Raw genomic sequence first — 22392 nt, forward strand, 5'->3', positions numbered from 1 at the left:
TTTTGTTTGGTTGAAACTGATTTCATCTTGTTTTGGGTTGAGCTGAAATTGTTTTCGTCTAAGTTTAAACAAGGATGAAACTAGTTTCATCATGTGTATTCATTGAAAGAAACCTTTTTACATCCTATATTATTACACGTTGAAATCAGTTTCATCATGTATTATATAAACTTAAAGTTGTGGTTCTGTTATAAGTTCCAGCAGTGGTCATTTCAGGTGCACAAAGACCACTAAACAAACCATTTTCGCTTATATTATAGATTGTTGCAGGAAGCAATAGCAAGCGGAGTGCTGAATTAAGAGCCAAGAATAGGCATGAAGTGAATGTGGATGGTGAATAAAGTAGAAGCAATATGCATGATGTGAACGTGGCTAGCAAAAGTCGGAGAAAAAGGAAAATAAATGAAGTTTATAACGTATGCAATTGCTGGAAGTTGAATGATAACTAAAATCGTTGATGTCATTAGGTTGTTTAGCAAATAGGTCTCTACAAAAGCCTATTGATGTAGTTTAAACTTAAGTTTGTTGCTTGTAAAACTTTCTTTGCATTGATTTATAAATCAAGATTCATCTATGGATTCATGAATCTTAATTGCAAGTCAATTAAATATGTAATGTTGTTACTTAAACTAGCATACACTTCCAGTTGTAAATAATTTAAAATGATCTTTTCTCAGAATATGCAGGTATTTTTTGCCAGAATATGCATGATGAAACTGGTTGCATCTTGGCAAAAAAAATATTTTTGTGAGTATGTGTTGTTCCTGGTTTAATCTGTGTTGTTCCTGAACTCATTCAAGTTTTAGCATAAAAAAATGAAGAGTATCTGCAATTGAACATGAGTCAGTAGAATGCATAACCATAGAAAGAACTTGAAAATTCAAAGCATCTGCAAGAAGTATATGAATAGAGTTAATGTTATTAGGATTATATTCAGAAGTAGGCCTCGTCTGGACCCTCACTTTCATTTCTAGGCCACTTTTTTTATTTCTTGCAAAACTAGGCAAGTTAAACGGATTCCATCCACTTTAACCATCTCGGTCAATTTATCGCGTTGACTTGTCAATATCTCGCCAAAATATCATATAGGGAGATCTCATACATGTGGTAAGATTACTGAAATGTCCTTCACACGTGTGTGTGTGTCAGTCACACACGTTTAGATGTCCACCTGTCTCGATAAGATCTCCACGTGTTGCTATCTGAGAGACAAATCTAAGTAACACGAAATCTCGAGGATGAATTGAACGGCCAAGATAGTTCTTCATTGTTATTATTGACAGCGCGGGAAGGTGTAAGGAATAACAGAAGATTCTTGGATTGAGAAATCGATTCATTTAGTTTCTTCTTCTCTTTTGTTCTTCAGAGAGGGTTTTTAGATAAATCATTGAAACAGTTTTTTGTTAGTTGAGATTCGAAGAACAAATTGAAGATTTCCTGCTGGTGAAGATGACGAGAAGGAAGAAGCGTTCTACAGAGAGGTAACAAAAAACACTAATCTGTTTTTTGAGGTTTCTCGGTTGATTTTAACGTTTCAGTGATGAACTTATTATGGGTTTTGTTTGTAAGGTTGATTTATTTGGGTTTGTCGAATTTCTAGGGTTTTCTATGTTTATAGAATTTTTATGAAGTTCGAATTTGTTCTGCTGATAATGAAGTTCTACTGATAAATTTCTAGGGTTTCTTAATTTCAAAATTGGGTTCTGCTGATAATGATTAACTGAAATTGATTTCTAGGGTTTTTTTATGGTTTGTGTGATAATTGATTTCTAGGGTTTTTATGGTTCTAGAATTTGTCTGAGATGGGTTTTCCATAAATTTGTCTGATATATATTTTTTTGTTCTTAATTGTAGAAAGCAAGTGGTTAAAATGGTTAAAGAGGTTCAACAGGACATATTTCCAACCAGAAATATTAAGGTGAAGGATCTAATCAACACTGCTATGTGTTTTGAGTTTAAGGGTTTGTCCAGAGAAGATATGGGTATAAATCAGTTAAAGTCTAGGATTAGTCCTATGTTGAGATTAACCAGTAGGGAGACATTGGACCTTCTATGGTTTGTTGATCCATGCCTACCATCAAACATCATTAATGATATAGAATTTTGGTTTTTCTGGGAAAATACAATTGAAGATGAACATGGTTGGATTACATTGTATTTGCAAGTGATGCCACTAGATGAGAATGGTGATATAGATGTATCTCAGGTTACTGCAGATTCACAGCCTCCTCCACCACAAATGACACCCAAAAAGAATGTGACTCCAAAGAAGCCAGTTTCTAAGACTCCACCTAAACCAGTTTTTACTAGTGGTTCATCACCTAAGAGATGGCATGGCAAGTCAGTTAGAAGAAGTCAAAGAATATCAAGGATGAAGAAGAAGAATCCTACTAAAGTGTTTGTTGATTTAGCTGGTAGTGAAGAAGATGTTTCTGATGAATATGTTGATGATGGAGGTGTATCAGTTCCACAGTTTACTCAACAAACACAAGCAAGTGTAGCTGAGAATGATGATGGAGATGTTTATATTCCACAGTTTACTCAACAAACACAAGCAAGTGTAGCTGAGAGTAATCCTGTTTTGGAGGCTAGTGGAGCTGAACAAGGTAATGAGATACCTAGATTAGATGATTATTTCAATCATGACTTTTGGGTTGAAGCTACAACACAGGCAGAAGTGGTGGAAGATTTGTTTGCAATTTCCCAAGAGTACAAGAAAAGTGATGAGTATGTCATGCACTTGAAAAATGTAGAAGAAGATGAATGTAACCCTGATGATGAGGATGTCCTGAAGATGAATGACAATGACAGTGAAGAGAAAGATATCAAGAGTTACAATAAGTTTCTACGAAAAGTTGAGAATGGGTATCTTTCAGATGGTACTGCAAGTGAGAGAAGTGATGGTGATAATGTTGATAATGATGCTGCAAGTGATGGTGATAATGTTGATAATGATGCTGCAAGTGATGATGATAATGTTGATAGTGATGTTGGTGACCCAAACTTTGGGGAGGTGGAGGTTGAGAATGACAAGGAAGGTATGTGATTGCTTCTGTCTCTTTTTAAACTTTGATGTGTTTGATTGTATAATCCTTTAATTTATTTAGTACTAATACCCTTATCTCTGTGGTTTTGTAGAGGACCATTATGGGGACTTGGTCTCTGACAGAGAAGAAGAAGGTACACTGTCATTTGTTTTGTAGTCTTTTGTTTTTCTTATTCTTTGTTTGTTTGTTATGTTTTTTTGTTATGTTTGTTTGTTATGTTTGTTTGAAGTGAAAACTACATTCTTTTTGTACTACATAACTTGTTATGCACATTTTTTTGTACTGCATAACTAGTTATGCATTTTTTTTTTTGCATCTGCAGTGATTTATGATAAGCATAATCTTTGATGCATCTGCATAACTGGTTATGCACATTTTTTTTGTACTGCATAACTTGTTATGCACATTTTCTTTGTACTGCACAACTAGTTATGCATTTTTATTTGCAGGTAGGATTCAAGCATTTCAAGAACAAATTTCCATTACTTACATCTGTTTTAGACCTCAACAAAGCTCTTACTCCATTACAAGGTACATGTTTGCACCTTGAATAAACCTATGGACATGCTTTTGTTTCATGATCTTCTTCCATTTCACCCATTAAACACACTAGCATACTAGTTGAAGAACTTGCTTTATCATTCATACCACCACCCATTTTTCAGTTCTGAAAATGAAGAGAAGTAGAAGTATGTGGTTGTGGAGACGTTCATTTATGATTTATGGAGAAGAAGATAAGAGTGCCACGTAAGCAGTGTCACGTGGGCCTTGCCACGTAAGCAGTTCCACGTACGCACTGGGTGATGACGTATAAAGAGTCATAGTAGCTGGTTGGGTCGAAATAACCGATTCAAAGGACTTTTAGGTCTTTTTAAGTGCACCTAACGGTGCTAACTTTCCATCCATCACTTTTGGTCAAGACTTGCCTAGTCTAGCAATAAATAAAAAAAGTGGCCTAGAAATGAAAAGCACCAAAAAAACGGGCCTATTTTTGTGAAAATCCCATGTTATTATTCAGTTAAATACATAAAGAAAAACTGATCCATATGCCGCTTACAACTTCAGTACAACTTTTCAATAATAATAACATTCCAAACATATTTTTATTTCACGTTCAAGTATCACCTGCACCTCAACCTATCTGCTCCATCAAGCGCAAACATCTACATTCCAGCCAATTCAAACTGAGCTCAGTTAATATAGAAAACCCCAGTTCCGTCTTAACCATTAAACCACTTCTCCCTTAACATATTTGCATAACTACCAACTGCAATTTCTACTCTGACCATCTCATCACTGCTCCTCCCCGAACTGGCCATAAAACCAGTCACATTGCCTACTATCGGACAACACCAACTCATCTGCAATTTCCTGAGTTACCTGCAACTTACAATCACACACATAATCCATTCATTCAGTCTGCACTACCAGAACAACCAAAAGCCAACACAACTCAGGGTCAGATTCAATCACTTTCATGCTTCAACCAATTCTTGCAATTCTGCATCTCCATACTCGGACCAAAACCAAATCTGAATGCAACCCATTCTCATAATCTTTCTCAGCATCAGATCCCCTCGCTCTCATCTCCATGATCGCTGCATCAGAGTACAGCTTCATTACAAGCTCATGGCATTTCAGTTGCATACCATCTTCTTTACTAGCCATTTGCTCAGCTTAACTGTAACTTCATCTCAGCCAGGCCACTTGAAGCACTATCAACATTAACATCATAGATTCCTTTCCTTGGCACCAACATACCAACCCTGCATTCTTCGTAACTCATCTCAGCTACAACAATATCAATCAGCAACAACACTTCTATCTTATCCATTTCCATGCTAACCACCATACTCAGTTTTTAATCTAATGTAGTCGACAAATATTGCAGTAGGCATGCTCTTCACTAAGGTAATCCAAGAATTTAGAAACTAGTTTGCATCTGGTTAAATGTATAGTCACACAAAGAATTTGGAAATTGGGAGCCATCTACAACATACATAAACAACAAAAATATGAAACTGGATGTCATTCAGTGGAAATTGGGAGCCATCTACTACATGTACAACGTTTGATCAGTTAAATACAAAAACAGAACAAACACACAAAACATTGATAAGTAAATACAAGATAAACATGAAATCAATTGAAACATAAAAAACTAACTCAATTCTTACCCAAAAATCAATAAATTGAAAATAACATCAAAACTAAATCTACAAATGATTCGAAATAAAAACAAGTTGAAAAGCATAAAAATCAAATTATTAATAACCCTAAAAAATCATAAAAATCAGATTATTAGTAACCCTACAAAATCACCAACAAAACCCAAAATTACAAAAAATAAATTCAATATTACTGAATCAAAGAGTAAAACACAAGGTTATGTGAATTCCTCTTATAATTAAACAAAAACAAAGCCAAAATCGGATTTATAAATCATAACCAGTTAAATAACCTGATGAATTTGAGATTGAAAACTTACCGTTCGAAGATATGAAAAGATTTTGATAGAAGAAATAACTTAAACGTTGATTTTACAGCAGTTCATCACCATGATTGAGCTCTCAGATCTGGAAGAGAATTTTTGTCTCTGTTGTATATCGTTTCCGTCGATATAAAGAGAAGGAAATACTTTTGTGCAATATCGTTTCTAAGTAATGGGTATTTTAGTCAAAAATATTTTCTTTGTTCACTTGTTTCTGGGTGAAATATCTAAATTGGATAATTCAACAGTATATTTTTGATTTTTGGCTATATAAATAGTATAAAAATCTAGAAATTTATTTCACCCAGAAATTGTTTGTTTTGGTCTTTTTGACCAATTTTGTGTATTTGTATTAGTTTCCACCGTTGAATCAATTCGTCGTTCCCAATAAGTAACGTCAATAAATGATTTCTAGGAGATTTTTCTTTAATGTAATCAGTTATATATATGATTGATTTTGTTTTCCAAAAAATGAAAGCTGGAAACTTCATGAATGTGATAGTACATACACTGCTAACTTGCCCATGAAAACTCTCAACGAACCAAGAGAAAAACCACAAAAAAAAACCCGCCTCTCACAAACCCACACCTGCACGACTTCCGAGATATGGGTCCTATTGGGACCCACTAATAAAAAAAAATATTCTGTGAGAGAAGGTTTTTCTTTAGTTTTTCTCCCACGGTTCATATAGAACCACTGTATTTATTTTTGATTGGAATGTTGTACTTTACTGAAATCACATGTCGACGCCCCGTCCATAGATTAATTATCTACCATATTGTGCAACGTAAGTCGTTTATGTCCACAAAAGAAACCGCCCGGTTGAGATGTCACAACTTAAGCATATATTGTACTCATTGTTGGGTGCAATAATCAAAAACAAGAAAAAATCAAATAAGCCAAAGTTATTGATACTTAGCTCCTTTATAATGGAAGTGATTGATTTGACGAAACTGACGAGCTCCCCAGATCTCTGCAAAAACAACAAGGTAAAACATTAGAAAAACATAGTGAGCCACGTTTTCAACACGTTGTCCTTAAGACATTAGCACCCGGCTACACTCAATAGTGATACTATAGCCCAACACATGACGGATATCTCCAGGATAAAACACCCTACCACACCTACTACTAGCATATGTAGTAGATGCTCAACTTGAGCTTGGCAACTCCGAAAAAAACCCTTAAGAAAAATAACGAACGCTTGAGAAAACAATATAAAATATTTTTTCCCTTGGGGTCCCTCTAAAATATAGAGCAACCCCCTTTTCCATAGATTTTACAAAAATACAGAATTTGTTTATATAATGAAACAATACAACTTTTGAAGAGGGACTCCTCGATATGGGGCTAAAAAGTTTATATAGTCTCTTAAAACTACTAAAAATTGAAAACTCCACGATGTGGGACTAATAAGTTTTTCATTCACAAAAGAAAATAATAAAGTATAATTTTTAGTAAAACTTTAAAAATTATTTTTTATTAATCGTTTTCCAACAATCCCCCACATGAATGAAAACTCAATAGAACACGAAATCACAAATAGATCTTGGTAAATAAACACCCCAATTTTACGACCGAACTGACTGAACAGACAGACGGACCGTGCATGTAAAAGTCATACTAGCCATTCTAACGTCCTCTCTCACACTAAATTGTATTGACTCCAGGGTCATACTATGGATTGCAAAAATCATATAGTATGGAAAGCTTCCATCTTTAGTTCCTCACAGGTGAGGCTCAAGGTTTCTTTCACCAAAGTGAAAAAGCATGAACTAGTGAACCCTTAGTGACCTTTAGGTCCTAAGTTCTAGTAATACCAAAATCATCAAAATGAAAATCACATAAAAAACGCAGGAAATACAATTTTAGGAAAAGGTGTCCATGAGGTCTTGAACCTTTGATTATTGAGATATTACCGGAACTACTTGCTAGAGACAGTGAACGCGATGTCTTGAACTGCTAGCGTTTGATGTAATTCACGGTAACAACCACGGACGATATCTCCAAGGTTGCTTCCAAGCTCGTGTCGTTTTGTCCAATTTGTCCCTTGACATATCATGTTTCTCAGAATGCTTTAGAGAATCAAAGCTCATATTCTCATAGGAAGCGGCCCACTTCCTCATTCAGATAGGTGAGTTTCCATAAAGAGTGTTACTGCTACACCCCTCTTCAATCTTAAATTGAAACTATAGAACTCATTAAAACTTCTGAAAAGTCATCCTTCACATGCAGTCACACTATCACGTCTACACCATAGGGAAGGGACAGAGAATGAAATTCTCTGATAGTGTTATACCTTTACCCACCACAAATTAGTTGTCTCATCCGAAACCTTGATCTTGGGATCTCCAGTCAGCAAGGTTGAGTATCCTTCATGGAAAGTTTAGTTTATGAGCTTAAATCTCTTTGTACAAACCTTTCGTCAAAGGTTGTGCGATATTCTCCTTGGACTTTATCCAATCAATGGAAATAACGTCGATTGAGATTAGTTATTTTTAGCTTTAGCTATTATGGCTTGGTTAACACAATGTATAGATATAGTTGGCACGGGCTTATGCCAGAGAGGAATGTCTTCTAAAAAGCATCTTAGGCACTCGGCCCCCTCTCGTGCTTTATCTAACGCAATAATATCAAATTCCATAATGAATTGAGCAATATATGTATGTTTGGAAATCTTCCAAAAACAAACCCTCTTGCTAGAGAGAAAACATATCCACTCGTAGGCTTAGACTCCTCTGAGTCAACTATCCAGTTTTCATCATAAAGTCCCTCAAAGACAACAAGATACCTTTCATAAATCAAACAAAAGGTAATAGAGTATTTTAGGTACCATAATACTTTACTAAGTGCATCTCAATGCTCTTGCTCATGACTACAAGTATATCTACTTAACTTACTCACAATATAGGCAATGTCTGGACTCTTACAGTTCATTAAATTCATCATACATCCTATAACTCTTGAGTGTTCAAGTTAAGATACTCCATTTCCCTTATTATTTTCGAGTCTACAAGAAGAATCGTATGGAGTACAAGCAGGCTTACAATCAGACTGATTGTATCTCTTAAGCACAAATTCAACATAATAAGAATGACTAAGACTATAAATGTTTGATTATCTTCTAATCCTCATACCTAATATTACATCAAAAGGGCCTAAGTCTTTCAAGTCAACGTTCACATTCAGTGCATGTTTTTAGTGGAATTAATCTTGTATCAAGTATAAGCATATCATCAACATACAAGCATACAATCACACATGCATCCTTAACAAGTTACTTTTAAATATGTTTTTCAGATTCATTAACTTAAATCAACTTTGCATTATCACATGATCAAATTTTCCATGTCACTGTTTACATGCTTATTTGAAAACCATACAAAGATTTGTTCAACTTACAAACTTTGTCTTCATAACCTTTCACTACAAAGTCCTCAGGTTGGTCTATGTAAATTTCTTTATCTAATTCACGGTTTTAGAAAAGCTATCTTAACATCCATCCGATGTATCTCCAAGTTGTTTATGGCAACAATATCAATTAGAATCTCAACAAAAGTAATTCTCGTCACAAGTGAATAAGAATCAAGGAAATCTACACCTTCTTTTTTTTTTAATTTATAGCCTTTAGCTACCAACTTAGCCTAATATTTTTCCACAGTTCCATATACATAATGTTTCCTCTTAAAGACTCATTTACATCTCATTGTCTTACTCCCTGGAGGTAAACTAGCAAGCTCCCAAGTTTGGTTCCGGCGGACTGAGTCCATTTCACTAAATGAAGCTTCTTACCAGAATGGGGTTTCAGTACATGTCAAGGATTCTTTACAAGTGTGGGTATCAGACTAAGCTAGGCATGTTATGAAGTCGGCTTCATAAGAAGTCTCAAGTCTAATTGTTTTACTTCTCTTATGCCCAACCTTAACTTCATCTTCCTTTAAGATAAGTTCTGACTATTTGAAAATAAATCTAGGGGATCAACAACACATCTCTAATGAGGTACAGGTTTAAGAATAAACATGTTCAAAGAACTCAGCTAAATTCTGTAATAATATTCACAACAAAGTCAGAAAAATCACACCAAAGTCTGAAAAATCAGAAAACACAACCAAAAATCTATATGGCACAATCAACATTTTTGGTTTCTATCTAGTTCTTTTAGGAAGAGGAATGACAATCTTAGTCAAACGCCCCCACATTTTGACGCATTCATAAGAAGGTCATCTACCTTTACATAAATAATATGGAGTTTCATCTGATCCTTAAAAGGGTACTCTATTCAGGATATACTAGTTAAGAGAATTGTCTCGCCCCACAAGGCCGCAGGTAATCCTGAACTAATCAACATGGAAATTATCATCTTTTTAAGGATACAGTTGTTATTTTCAAGTCTTCTAATTGGTTTTCAACTTCAAGTTTATACATCTTAAGGCTTCTAAGGCATCATACGTCCTTATCCCTAAGCAAGTATACAAGATAGTACCTCGTACAGTCATCTACGAAAGTTATAAACCATCTTTTACCATAGTGGTTTTGGGTTGATTTCATGTCAACTAGGCCTAACTGCATTAATTCTAAGGTCTTAGAATTACTATGAACATTTTTGCTAAAAGATTTTATAGCATATTTTGATTCTTCGAAGATTTAACTTTTTGTGTTCAATATCCAAACTAAATTTGGGTATGCAGCCTACGCTCTCCAGTTTACGCATTGACTTATAAGTTTACAGTTCCATGTCTACCATGCAAAACATTCAATCACACAAAAGAAAACACAAGAATCAAGTACTTCATCATATTTTTCCGTTAAGCATATATAAACCCTAAGTCTTATAACCGTTGCCTAAAAAATTACATCCCTTAGTAAAGAAAAGTTTTCCATATTAAATTAATAATTTTAAATTTTTTACCATCTACAACAGAACAAGATACAAGATTCTTGCATATGCTCAGAACATGAAAACTTCATTCAATGTGAGAATATTACAAATATGAGCCTCTGCTTGACCTTTCCCTTTTATGCAACCTATGTCGCAGACGAGTTACTCATAAAGAGTTTCTCGACATCCCCTATCTTCTGATAGGAGGTGAACAGGTCTTTGTTTCAATAAACATTCTTGGTGGCTCCAGAGTCCACCTACTGGTATCTCACATTGGTTATTAAAATAACTTCCGACATCATGTCATTGAACTCGTTCTAGTTTGTTTCAAATAAATTAGCATTAACTTTCTACTTATTAAGGTTTTTATGTTGTCTACAATTTACTGTCGTGTGGCTAGGAATTTTACAAACATAACAATCACCCTTAAATAAATGTCGGATTCAGTTTTACGAAACATACCTTTCTTATGGAGACTACGATTAGAGTTGTGTTTGATGTTCTTTCCTTTGTCATCATTGGAATATTTGTGTTCATCCATGCGCCTAGTAGCCATGTCCCTTTTCAATTTCATGTCACAATCTTTGTTTATACTCTGACCACGGACACGGTAATTTTCCAATCACCTAATACACCACATCTCACAAACCTTAGTTCTGAATCGGAAAATAAAATATGAGTTTTGAAGATAACATCTAGAACTACAAACTTCGTTTGAATCACCATTTCAATAAACTCATGGTTACCCCATAAAAACTAATTTAGTGAACAACAAATTTCTGCTCGTCAGAATTTTTCAGGAACGTTTCTCTGTTTTGCGAAATATCAAAAAAATACTTTGACAACTCCAAAAATTCTGAAATTTTGTGTGGTTAACTATCAAGATGTCATGTCAAAAGGGTTGTGTTTTGGTCCAAAAATCATAGTCTACAGCTGTAGAGATAAACTCGAAACTCTACAGCTGACCAAAAATTCGTTTTTTGTTTTTCACTCCACAATTAACATCCATGATTATTACAAATTTTAATGTCTTAAGATTGTTGGGTGCAATAGTCAAAAACAAGGAAAAATCAAATAAGCCAAAGTTATTGATACTTAGCTCCTTTATAATGGAAGTGATCGATTTGAAGAAACTGACGATGTAATACCCCGATATTCGGCAGTGGCTGGACAATTGACTCCAGAGTTGGCAGAAAGCTTTGCAGTTAAGCGTGCTCCGGCAGGAGCAATTCAGGAATGGGTGACCTCCCGGGAAGTTGTTGCTGGATAGTATCGGTGGAGGGACGAGTCATTACAATTGGTATCAGAGCCGACGATGGGTCACCTGCCGAGGGTGGGAAGGTACGCTGGATGCGGTTGGTCCAGGTGCTTCTAATGAGGGGCAGGGAATGTCAGAGATCTGGGCTTGCGAATATATTCTGGAGCCGAGGACAGCTCCAATTTAAGGTGGTGGTATTGTAATACCCCGATATTCGGCAGTGGCTGGCCGAATGGAATATAAGTAATGATTTGTCATTTCCTAACACCGAGGCCTTTTCAGCACAATTGGCTCCAGAATTGGCAGAAAACTTTGCAGTTAAGCGTGCTCGGGCGGAAGCAATCCAGGGATGGGTGACCTCCCGGGAAGTTGCTGATGGATAACCGCAGTCACGTGTTCAACACACCGTCCTTAAGACATTAGCGCCCAGCTACACTCAAGAGTGATGTTATAACCCTCACAAGACGGATATCTCCAGGATAAAACACCCTACTACACCTACTACTAGCATATGTAGTAGATGCTCAACTTGAGTTTGGCAACTCCGAAAAAACTTTTAAGAAAAATTGCGAACGCTTGAGAAAACAATATAAAATATTTTTTCCCTTGGAGGTCCCTCTAAAATATAGAACAACCCCTTTTCCATAGATTTTACAAAAGTAGAGAATTTATTTATATAATGGAACAATACAACTTTTGAAGAGGGACTCCCCGGTATGGGACTAAAAAGTTTATATAGTCTCTGAAAATTACTAAAAACCGAAAACTCCACGATATGAGACTAATAAGTTTTTCATTCACAAACAAAACAACAAAGTATAATTTTTAGTAAAATTTTAAAAATCATTTTTTATAATCGTTTTCCAACACTCACTTTGAGATGTATTATAAATTTCTATACAAGTAAATTTTTGTCAGTACTTCGTTAAGTTTGCAAATATGTTCGAATTAGTTCCATATTCTTTGTTTGGGTTTAAATCCTTGCTGGCCATAGTGTTTAATCTAGTTCCCCATGGGTTTAAATGGTTCATTTTTTTTTAATTTGATAGAAAAAAGAAGAATGTAGAGGGGGCAACTTACAAGTAATAAGAAGCGAAAAATAAAAAGAAAAACAAACTAAGTAAAAATTACATCCCAATTGTTGATAAGGTTACAAGTGTTCACCCTTAAGATGGATTTGAAAATTTAAGCCCAAGAAAGTAGTAATGCTCTAACATTCTGAGTAACTTGATCAATATGCTTGCTCTTTTCTTCAAAAGTATGATTGTTTCTTTCTGTCCAGATGGACCATAAAGCAGCCGCGGGGATCAAAGACCAAATATATTTATCAATTTCACGAGCTTTAAGTGATTGCCATACTTGCATCAAGACTAATACAGATGTTGGCCACAAACCGTTAATATCGTAGGAGGGCAGTAAAGAAAACCAAATATTTCTAAAGAAAAAACAATCAAAGAACATGTGTTTATGTTTTCCTCGGCATTCCCACAAAGTAAACACTTTTTGACATGATGATATCCCCATCAATGAATTTATCAATAGTTATTAATCGATCATGCACAACAAGCCAGGGAAAAAAGTTAATTTGATTTGGTACCTTATTGTTCCAAACTGCTCTGTAAGGGAATTGCGGATGAGTAACACCTTGATGGATGGCAGAGTATAATGAGCTCGTGGAGAAAGAACCAGTAGTTGTGAGGGACCATCTTCTTCTATCTTCCGCATTACATAGTTGTGGAGGTTCCTGCCCGACGATCTCAAGTAATGCTATCAGTTGCTCAGTTTCAGTTTCACTGTCAGATAGTGGATTCTTGAAATGAAAATTCCAGCTGCTCATATTGTCTTGTTCAACAATGAAAGAAGAAAGTGATCCATTTTTGTTGCTACTTAACTTGAACAAGGATGGAAATACCAACTTGAGAGGTTGATTGCCAGGCCATAAATCATGCCAAAAAGAGATTAAGTTACCATTTTGGATCACAAGAGATGAATATTGGGATATATTGTCCGCTTGTCCAGCAATTTCTTTCCAACATGAAGTACCATAAGAACCTTTAACTTTCTCAGCAATCCATAGAGACGGAGAGTTACCATGTTTTTCAGAAATCACCTTGTACCAGAGTGAATCTTTTTCAATTCCAAACCTCTAACTCCATTTGGCCAACATTGACTGATTGAAGTGTTGCAAATTTTTCAGACCTACACCACCTTGTTCAATTGGAGTACAAACTAGTTCCCAATTTGCAAGGTGTTTTGTGTCGGCTTCGTCGTTGCTGTTCCCAAGGAAGTCCCTCATCTTCTTTTCCAATATTTTAATGACAAGAAATGGTGCTTTAAAAGTAATGAAGTAATATAACAGCAGGCTGGATAATACATTCTTGATAAGTTCAATTTTCCCGCCTAAAGTGAGTGTGAGAAATCTCCCAACACTACCTGCTTGTAGTTGCAGGAAATCCTACAATACACTCCTAGCATGATTTTATCGTTGATCAGTCTATTTTTAGGTTTACACTCTTAATTTTATTGATTAATTTCTTAATATTCTTACAAGGAAAATAAAGAAATCAATAATTATCTCTGCTCTCCACTTTCTCTCTCCTATTTACTTATCTCTCACTCAAAAAAGATCTCTCTCCTCCTTTACATCTCGAATGATTACTTATAAGGGAAATACATAGTGGATGATAGCTAATCTATCCTTTATTTTCGGATATGGTTTGGGACATTCTCGCAACCTTACAAATGTTGACTTCGCAAGCTTTCTAATTTTCGCAAGACTATAACACCTTTCTCATGATTCTTGCTGATATCGTTTCTGTAATTGTTCTGCGACACTTTTGTGCAATACCATTGTTAACTTCGCTGAGACATAACTGTTGCGAGATTCTGATCCTACATCTTGCCTCTTCTCATATCTTATCTGCAAAGTAGAGAATGATGTGAGAAATGTCGCAACCGCTTATTTTTTCATATTCTGCATTTATCACGCGTATTCTTTCTTCCATTTATTTCTCGACATGTCTTTTGTAACCGTTACTTTTAAACCGCTTAAATCTTTCCTTATTAACCACGTTTATTTTCTCGAGGAAAAATTCCCTCTATATATATTTCTTTTCATACTCTTCCTCTTTCTTTCTTCTGCAACTTCATCGTTCTTCTGCAAACTTCATCGTTGCAACTTTCTTTCTTCTTCAATCTTTTTAAATTCTTCTTTATCTTTAAATTAGATCTTCATAGTTCGATCTTCTTCAAGATAATTTCCCTGCTATCATCTTTCATGGATTCATCAAGGTTAGTCTTCTTTTTTCTTCCTTATAAATTTTGCTGAAATTGATATATTTGAAATTGATCTTGTTTATTGCCTTATATGATGTTGTTTATGTGATTCCCATACTCTTGTTATTTCAGCAAAAGCGGCTCCAACACCAAATTTTCAGTTCAGAATCCTAATAATCCCAAATCACAGCATAAAGTTTTTGTTCATAAAAGGAAGTCTGCGAATGAGAAGGTAGTAAGAAACACTATCTTTTTCTAATAACAATATTGTTGCCTATGTTTCTTATCTAGATTGTAATTCGCAGGGTGATAAAGATCTTCATAGACCTCACAAGAAATCTCGCCACCTCAAGGCTATCCCAACTACTGTTCCCTTCCATCTTCTCATTTCTTCCAAATCTCCTGCGACATCTTCGCAAGATAAACCTTTATCTCCAATTCATGAAGACGTTGCCTCTGACTTCATTTCTTCCAAATCTCCTGCGATATATTCGCAAGATAAACCTTTATCTCCAACTCGCGAGAATGCTGCCTCTGATTTCATTTCTCCAGTTGATCTTCCTATGACTGAAACTCCCCTTATGGTTCCTTCTGCGAATGAAGCCTCTTCTCTTCCCATTGAGAATGTTTCTCAACTTTCTGTCTCTACCAGTTCTCTTCCTAAGTCTCCTCCTTTGTCGAAATAGAGCGTGGAAGGGATAAATATTGTTTTCAAGGTTTTATCTGAGATTCTAGATGATGGCAAGAAGTCTTCCAATGATCCCATCAAGTCTAATGTTTGCGAAATTCTGAGCAAGCATTTGGGTTCTGACAAAGCTGCTTCGCAGACAACTTTAGAAAAACAATGTAATGCTCTTCGTCTTGAAAATCAGAAACTTCAGAACGTTTTGCTTGATCGTGATCTTCGCAAGAAGAATGATGAGTTAAGAGGTATGATTTCCTCATCTATGTCTTTAATTTGCTTTTTCGATGGTTTTATCCTTCCCCCACTTAATTATCCTTTAAATCCCTCTTTCGAATGTTAAGCATTAAATCAGAAACGAGTAATGGAGAGATATCAATTTGAATCTGCTGTTGAAGAAGCCCGTGTTGATAAATAAGTCTTAATGGATCAATATAACCAATTAGATAATCTCTATTCATATTCTCTTGATCAAATAAACAACCTTACCAATGAAAATACCCAATTAGTTGAAAAACAAGATCTATTAAGTAATGAAGTATCTCGTCTTTCTTATTCTTTAACCAAAGATAATTTAGGGATGGAAACTTTATCATATGAGAATAAAACCTTGTCTCAAGAGAAGCGAGTTTATTTAAACAAGATGGCGATATCTTCGCAACAACTTAATATTCTCCAAAAAGTATGTGCTGACCAAGAAAAATCTCTTCGCTCTTTAAGAAATGAACTTAAAGAAGTAACAGAATCATCTATCACTGAAAGAGATTCACTCATTCAAGGTAGAATAGCTTTAAGTGTGAAGGCAAATCAACTTAAAGATCAATATTCCAAATTAGAAGAATCTTATTCTTCTCTTGCGAAGAAAAATGCCTTCCTTGTTTCTAAAAGAAAAATCTTCAGTCTCGACTTAAAGGTTTAGTTGGAGATAAATTTGATGACGCAATGGATCATTGGGAGAATAGTTGTCTATCCTTGGTTCAACATCTTATTTCGCAAAAGGAAGGTAGTCATAATAGTTTGACTGCCTTAATTATCTTTCCTTTGTCATATCTCTCTGAATTCCTTATCTTAATAAAATTTTGTATTCTATTTTTCGCAGAGTCTGAGAAGAATCTTCATTCTTCTATTTCTGATTTGGAGGCTAAATATGCTAAAATTCGCAAAGAGAATGCATTACTTGTCTCTACTTACTGGTTCTCGCGAGGGCAGAAAGAAGACTTGATTATCTTGCTTATTTTAAGGATATTCAAGATAGGAATCATCAAAGAGCACTTCTTCGCCAAGTTCATCTCCGGGCTGAAGTCCTTGTAAATGACATTTTATTGTCCAACTCTCTTCCTCCTACATCAATTGATCCTTTAGAAGTAGATGATGATGAAGTTCCTCGTCCTGCTGATAGTGATTACGATTATGAAAGCGGTGCAGAGGATAATTTCCGGAAGATGAAGAAGAAGTTCCTTCTAAAGAAGTATCTGCTGGTGTTAATCAGAATGAGAAAGAAATTTCTCCTGAAGAAGTAGTTGCTGGCGATATCAAATGCTAATCAAGTAATTGCTGGTGATAATCAAATGCTAGTCATGACGAAGATCAAAGCCGAAATGAAGGAGAAGCTTGCGAGAATGTTGGCGAAGAACTTCTGTCATCTCCTGCTACTGATATTGATATTGAAGCTTGAGCTTCTTTTCTAGCTTTGTTTTCTTGAGCTGTCTTATTTTTTACTTTTGAGAGCTACATTTTTCAATCGACTTTGGAGTCAACTATTTCTTTTAATATTTTGTTGATAAGAAAGATAATGCTTCTTGTATATCGATTCCCATACTTGCCTCTCATTATCTTTCTTGGAAAAATAATCTGTTATAAATGCTTATAATTAGTTTGTTTTTATATGGTCTTATTTTGCCTTCCTAATTAAAGGTCTTATTATGCCATCTCTTGTCATTGCGACAAAATCGCAGGACGTCCTTGCACTTTCATACAAAAACCCATTGATCTTGTCTTAACTTTTTTTTGTATTATGGCCTCTTCAGGAATGTTGCGACAATATGACAGGCCTAAATATTCTTGCGAAAATAAAGCCCCATGACATTGCCGTCTTGCGATGAAATCGCAGGACGTCTTCGCACTTTCATGCGAAAACCCATTGATCTCATCTTACTTTTCTTTTGTATTATTGCCTCTTCAGGAATGTTGCACAAATATGACAAGCCTTAATTATCCTTGCGAATAATAAGCCTCATGACATTTGCGTCTTAAGACACTTATCAGCTCCCTAATGGAGGGTGCCGCCCTTATCTTCCCCCTGGTTGCCCCTTCAAGGAGGCGTACTTCTACCATACAAGGTTAGCTCCTCCCATCCAGTCTTAACAACAACCAGTTGTTTTCGCAGCCTCTTATCCCTTTTACCTATAGGGCTTATGGTTACGAGACTGCACCCTAAGTGGGGTTTTCTTCAGGCCGAGTGCAGTATAAGCCAAGACTTGTCAAGAATGGCAAGGACGCTTCAAACGCCCTCGGCACTCTTGACTCAACCGTGTACCTCGGCGCCTTGATCAGATCTGCACTCATTGGGAGAGTCCTTATTACCTTAGTCGCCCAACCTAAGTCATATGCTTAAGTTGAGAATCCAAGGTGCCTCTCTCGGATGGGTTTTATTGACCCCAAATCTCCATGACTCAGGTTCCGGTGGCGGTATAGCCTTTCCCTGAGTCATGCAACAGGTACCCCCTAATATGACGTACTTTAGGTCTTACATTTGCCTCTTGCGAAATTTTATTCGCGAACTAGGGTGTACGCCATAAAGGTTCGCCCCTTTCTTTTATGTCATTGTTTCTCTGCGAAAATTTCGCACATCATGATCTTGTTTTGTCATGAATAATCCTGCAATTATTCTTTCAGAATTCATAACTTCTCAAAGCTTCTTACGGATAATATCTTTTCAAGTACAATTGTTCCATGGTCTATCTAATCTATGACCAACATCTTTCCTTCTGGTCCATTAATCTATAAGCTCCTGTTCCAACTATCTCCTTATGATGTAAGGTCCATCCCATTTTTTCGCTAATTTTCCACCATTTTCTCGCTGATATATTGGTGTTTCTCGCAGAACTAAATCTCCTGGTTGAAATTCACGTATTGACACGTTTATTATATTCTCGAGCAATCTTCGCTGATAATTCTCCATATGTTGTAAATTTTTCTCTTTTTCTTCTAATTCATCAAGTTTGTTTAAATTAAACCCGCACTAAGATTTTTCTCCCAAGCTTCTCTTTTTGTTGTCGGAATAACAACTTCTGTTGGTAACACCGCTTCAACTCCATATGTTAAACAAAAAGGTGACATTCCAGTAGCTTCTCTTCTAGTTGTATTATAAGCCCATACTGCATTATGTACTTGTTCACCATGATCTGTGATGTCCTTCTAATTTCTTCTTTAATATATCTGCAATTGTTTTATTTGTTGCTTCTACTTGCCCATTAGCTTGTGGATATAAAGGAGTGGACTTTCCACATTTTATCTTGAATGCATTGAGTAACATTTCTATGTTCTGCCCCTCAAACTGTTTCCCATTATCAGATACCAACTGTGCAGGAATTCCAAATCTGCAAATGATATTTTCGAATATGAATGTAAAGATATCTTTGTCGCGAATATGTTGTACTGCCTTCACTTCTGTCCATTTTGTGAAATAATCTGTTGCGACTATTAAGTATCTTCTTTGTCCAGTTCCTGGTAAAAATGGCCCCACAATATCTAAGCCCCATTTTCCAAAGGGCCACACACTGGTTGAAGATGACAATGGTGCTCCTGGTGCATGTATCTTCTTTCCATCCGCTGACAATCTTCGCAACGTCTTGATATTTGTTTTGCATCTTCATGCATGTATGGCCAGTAATAACCTTGCATTTTTGCTCTATGTGCCAAAGATCTTCCTCCACTGATTGCCAGCATCTCCACTATGTAACATTTTCAGCACCTTTTCTCCTTCCTCTCGTGTCAAACATCTGAGTGATGGTCCACTAAAGATTTTCGGTATAACAACCCATCTCTTAATTCATAATTCGTTGCTCGGTTTTTAACTTGTGTGTTTCCAATCTATTTCTTGGTGTTTCTCCTTTCGCCAAATATGCGTGAAGCTCCATTCTCCAGTCTGCGACATTATTTATTTGTTCTTCTTTTTCATTATCTATGACCATCACATCCACATCTTCCTCTTCTTTATTGACTGATGGTGACAGAAGTGTTTGTATTTTTATGCATCTCGCAGTTGGATCTGTCATCATACTTGAGATGAAAGCAAAAGCGTCTGCGAGTCTATTATCCTTTCTTGAAATGTGCCTCCATTTTATTTTGGGATTTTCGCTGACAATTCCTCAACCAGCTTCTTGTATTTCTTCAGGGATGGTTCATTTGTAGTATACTCTCCTTTTATTTGGCGAATAACTAGCTGCGAATCACTAGTGATCCTGGCGTTTTCTAGTTTCATTTCTATTGCGAATTTTAATGCATGTATCACAGCTTCATATTCTGTTTCATTATTAGTGGATCAAATTCCAACCTGAATGAAAAAGCCATCTTTATTCCTTCTGGCGAAATTAAAACAATTCCAACTCCATTTCCTTCTCCATTTGATGATCCATCTACCAGTATTTCCCATCTATTTGGTTCTGTTAATAAATCTTTTGGATCTCCATGTTCGTCTTCTACATCCATCATTTCTTCTACTGCTTCATCTTCTTCTAAAGGAAATTCTGCCAAGAAATCCGCAACAACTTGTGATTTTGGTGAAGATAAAACTTCATATTTAATATCAAAATGGCCTACTTGTGCATTCCATCTCTCTACCCTTCCTGATCTTTTAGAATTCTTCATCACTGATTCAATTGGTACTTTTGTTAATACCTTTATCTTGTGTGCTTGAAATATATGCGGAGCTTAAATGATGCATAAACTAATGCTAAGATAACTTTTCTTTGAGTAATTTCTGCGGTATTAAAAGTTTTGCTAATGTAATAAATGGGTTTCTCCACTCCTGCGTCTACTCGCAATAAACACACTTAATGCATGCGACGTTGTCGCAAGGTAAATCAATAATTCTTCTCCTGGTTCTGCCTTTTGTAATAGTTGTATTCATAAGATGTTCTTTGATTCCTTGAAAAGCCTTTTCACATTCATCACTCCATTTAAATTTCGCACCCTTCTTGAGTATATCGAAAAAATATTTGCATTTGTCTGATGATCGCGAAATGAATCTCCCCAGCGAAGCTAGAAGCCCATTCAACTTCTGTACATCTTTTATTGTTGCTGGTGTTGGCATGTCACGAACTGCTTGCACTTTTTCGGATCAACCTGTATTCCTTCCTTTGATACAATGTAGCCTAAAAATTTTCCCGATGCAACTCCAATAGTACACTTCTCGGGATTCAATTTAATGTTATACTGCCGCATTTGTTCAAAAATCTCCCTCAAGTCTTGTACATGGTCTTTAGCTTCTTACTCTTTACAACATGTCATCCACGTATACTTCTAATGTTTTGTGTATCCATTTTGCGAACACCTTCTCTACCATTCTTTGATATGTTGCTCCCGCATTTCGCAATCCAAACGGTATTTTCGTATAACAATATAAACCTCTAGGAGAAAAAAAAGCAGTATGTTCTTGATCTTCTTCACCGAGAGGAATTTGGTTATACCCTTTGTACCCATCTAGAGATGATACCCTATCATTTCCTGCTGCAGATTCCACCATTTGAGGAATATTGGGTAACGGAAAACTATCTTTAGGGAAAGCTTTGTTCAAATCAGTGAAATCTATGCAAATCCTGATTCCCTTGTTTTTCTTTGGGACAATGACCATATTCGCTATCCATTCTGGGTATTTAGCTTCTCTTATAATTCCTGCCTCCAGCATTTTCTGTAATTCTTCTTCTATTTGGGAATGGTAAGTTGTTGCGATTTTTCTTATTCTCTGTTTAAATGGTCTCACATTTTTGTTAATCTCCAGTCTGTGGCAAGCAATTGGTGGATCTATTCCTGGTATCTCATCCATGTTTCCTGCGAAAATATCTTTATCTTCTCGCAGTAAATTGACAGTTCTTTCTTCTTCTTCTATATCCATTTTGGTCCCAATTCTCAACATTAGAGGCTCTTCTTCAGTCCCAACATTTATTTCTTTTGTTGGTTCTGCGGCAGTGTAACTGGGTTTAGGTTCTCCCATTGGTGTGGGTTCTTTAATTGCTTTTATGGATCCTTCTCCTTCTTCCGAAATTTCACTGGGTATTCCTTTCCCTTCTTTTGCCCTTATCATATGTATTCTAAATTCTTCTTCATTCTTTGCTTCCTTTACCAATTTTCTGCGAAATTGTTTCCTTTTTGCTTGTTCTTCATAACGCCTTACTTCAATTTGATGACATAATTTCGCATTATCAACATCTCTTCCGATTTCACCTATTCCACTTGGAGTGGGGAATCTAATACATTGATGCAACGTTGATACCACAACTTTTATCGCATGTATCCATGATCTTCCTAATAACATATTATATGGCGATTCCATATCCACCACGCACAATGTCACATGTGTTTCGATTTCTCCAAGTGGAATTCGTACCACTATTTCTCCTTTAGGTTTTGTTGTGGATTTTCCAAAGCCGTGAACAAAATATGTTGAATTGGACATTTCTTCATCTTTAAATCCCATTCCCCGAAATGCATGATAAAATATTATATCAACTAAACTTCCTGCATCAATTAAAGTTCTG

Source organism: Papaver somniferum, chromosome 1 (genome assembly GCF_003573695.1).
Source record: "Papaver somniferum cultivar HN1 chromosome 1, ASM357369v1, whole genome shotgun sequence".
NCBI lineage: Eukaryota > Viridiplantae > Streptophyta > Magnoliopsida > Ranunculales > Papaveraceae > Papaver > Papaver somniferum.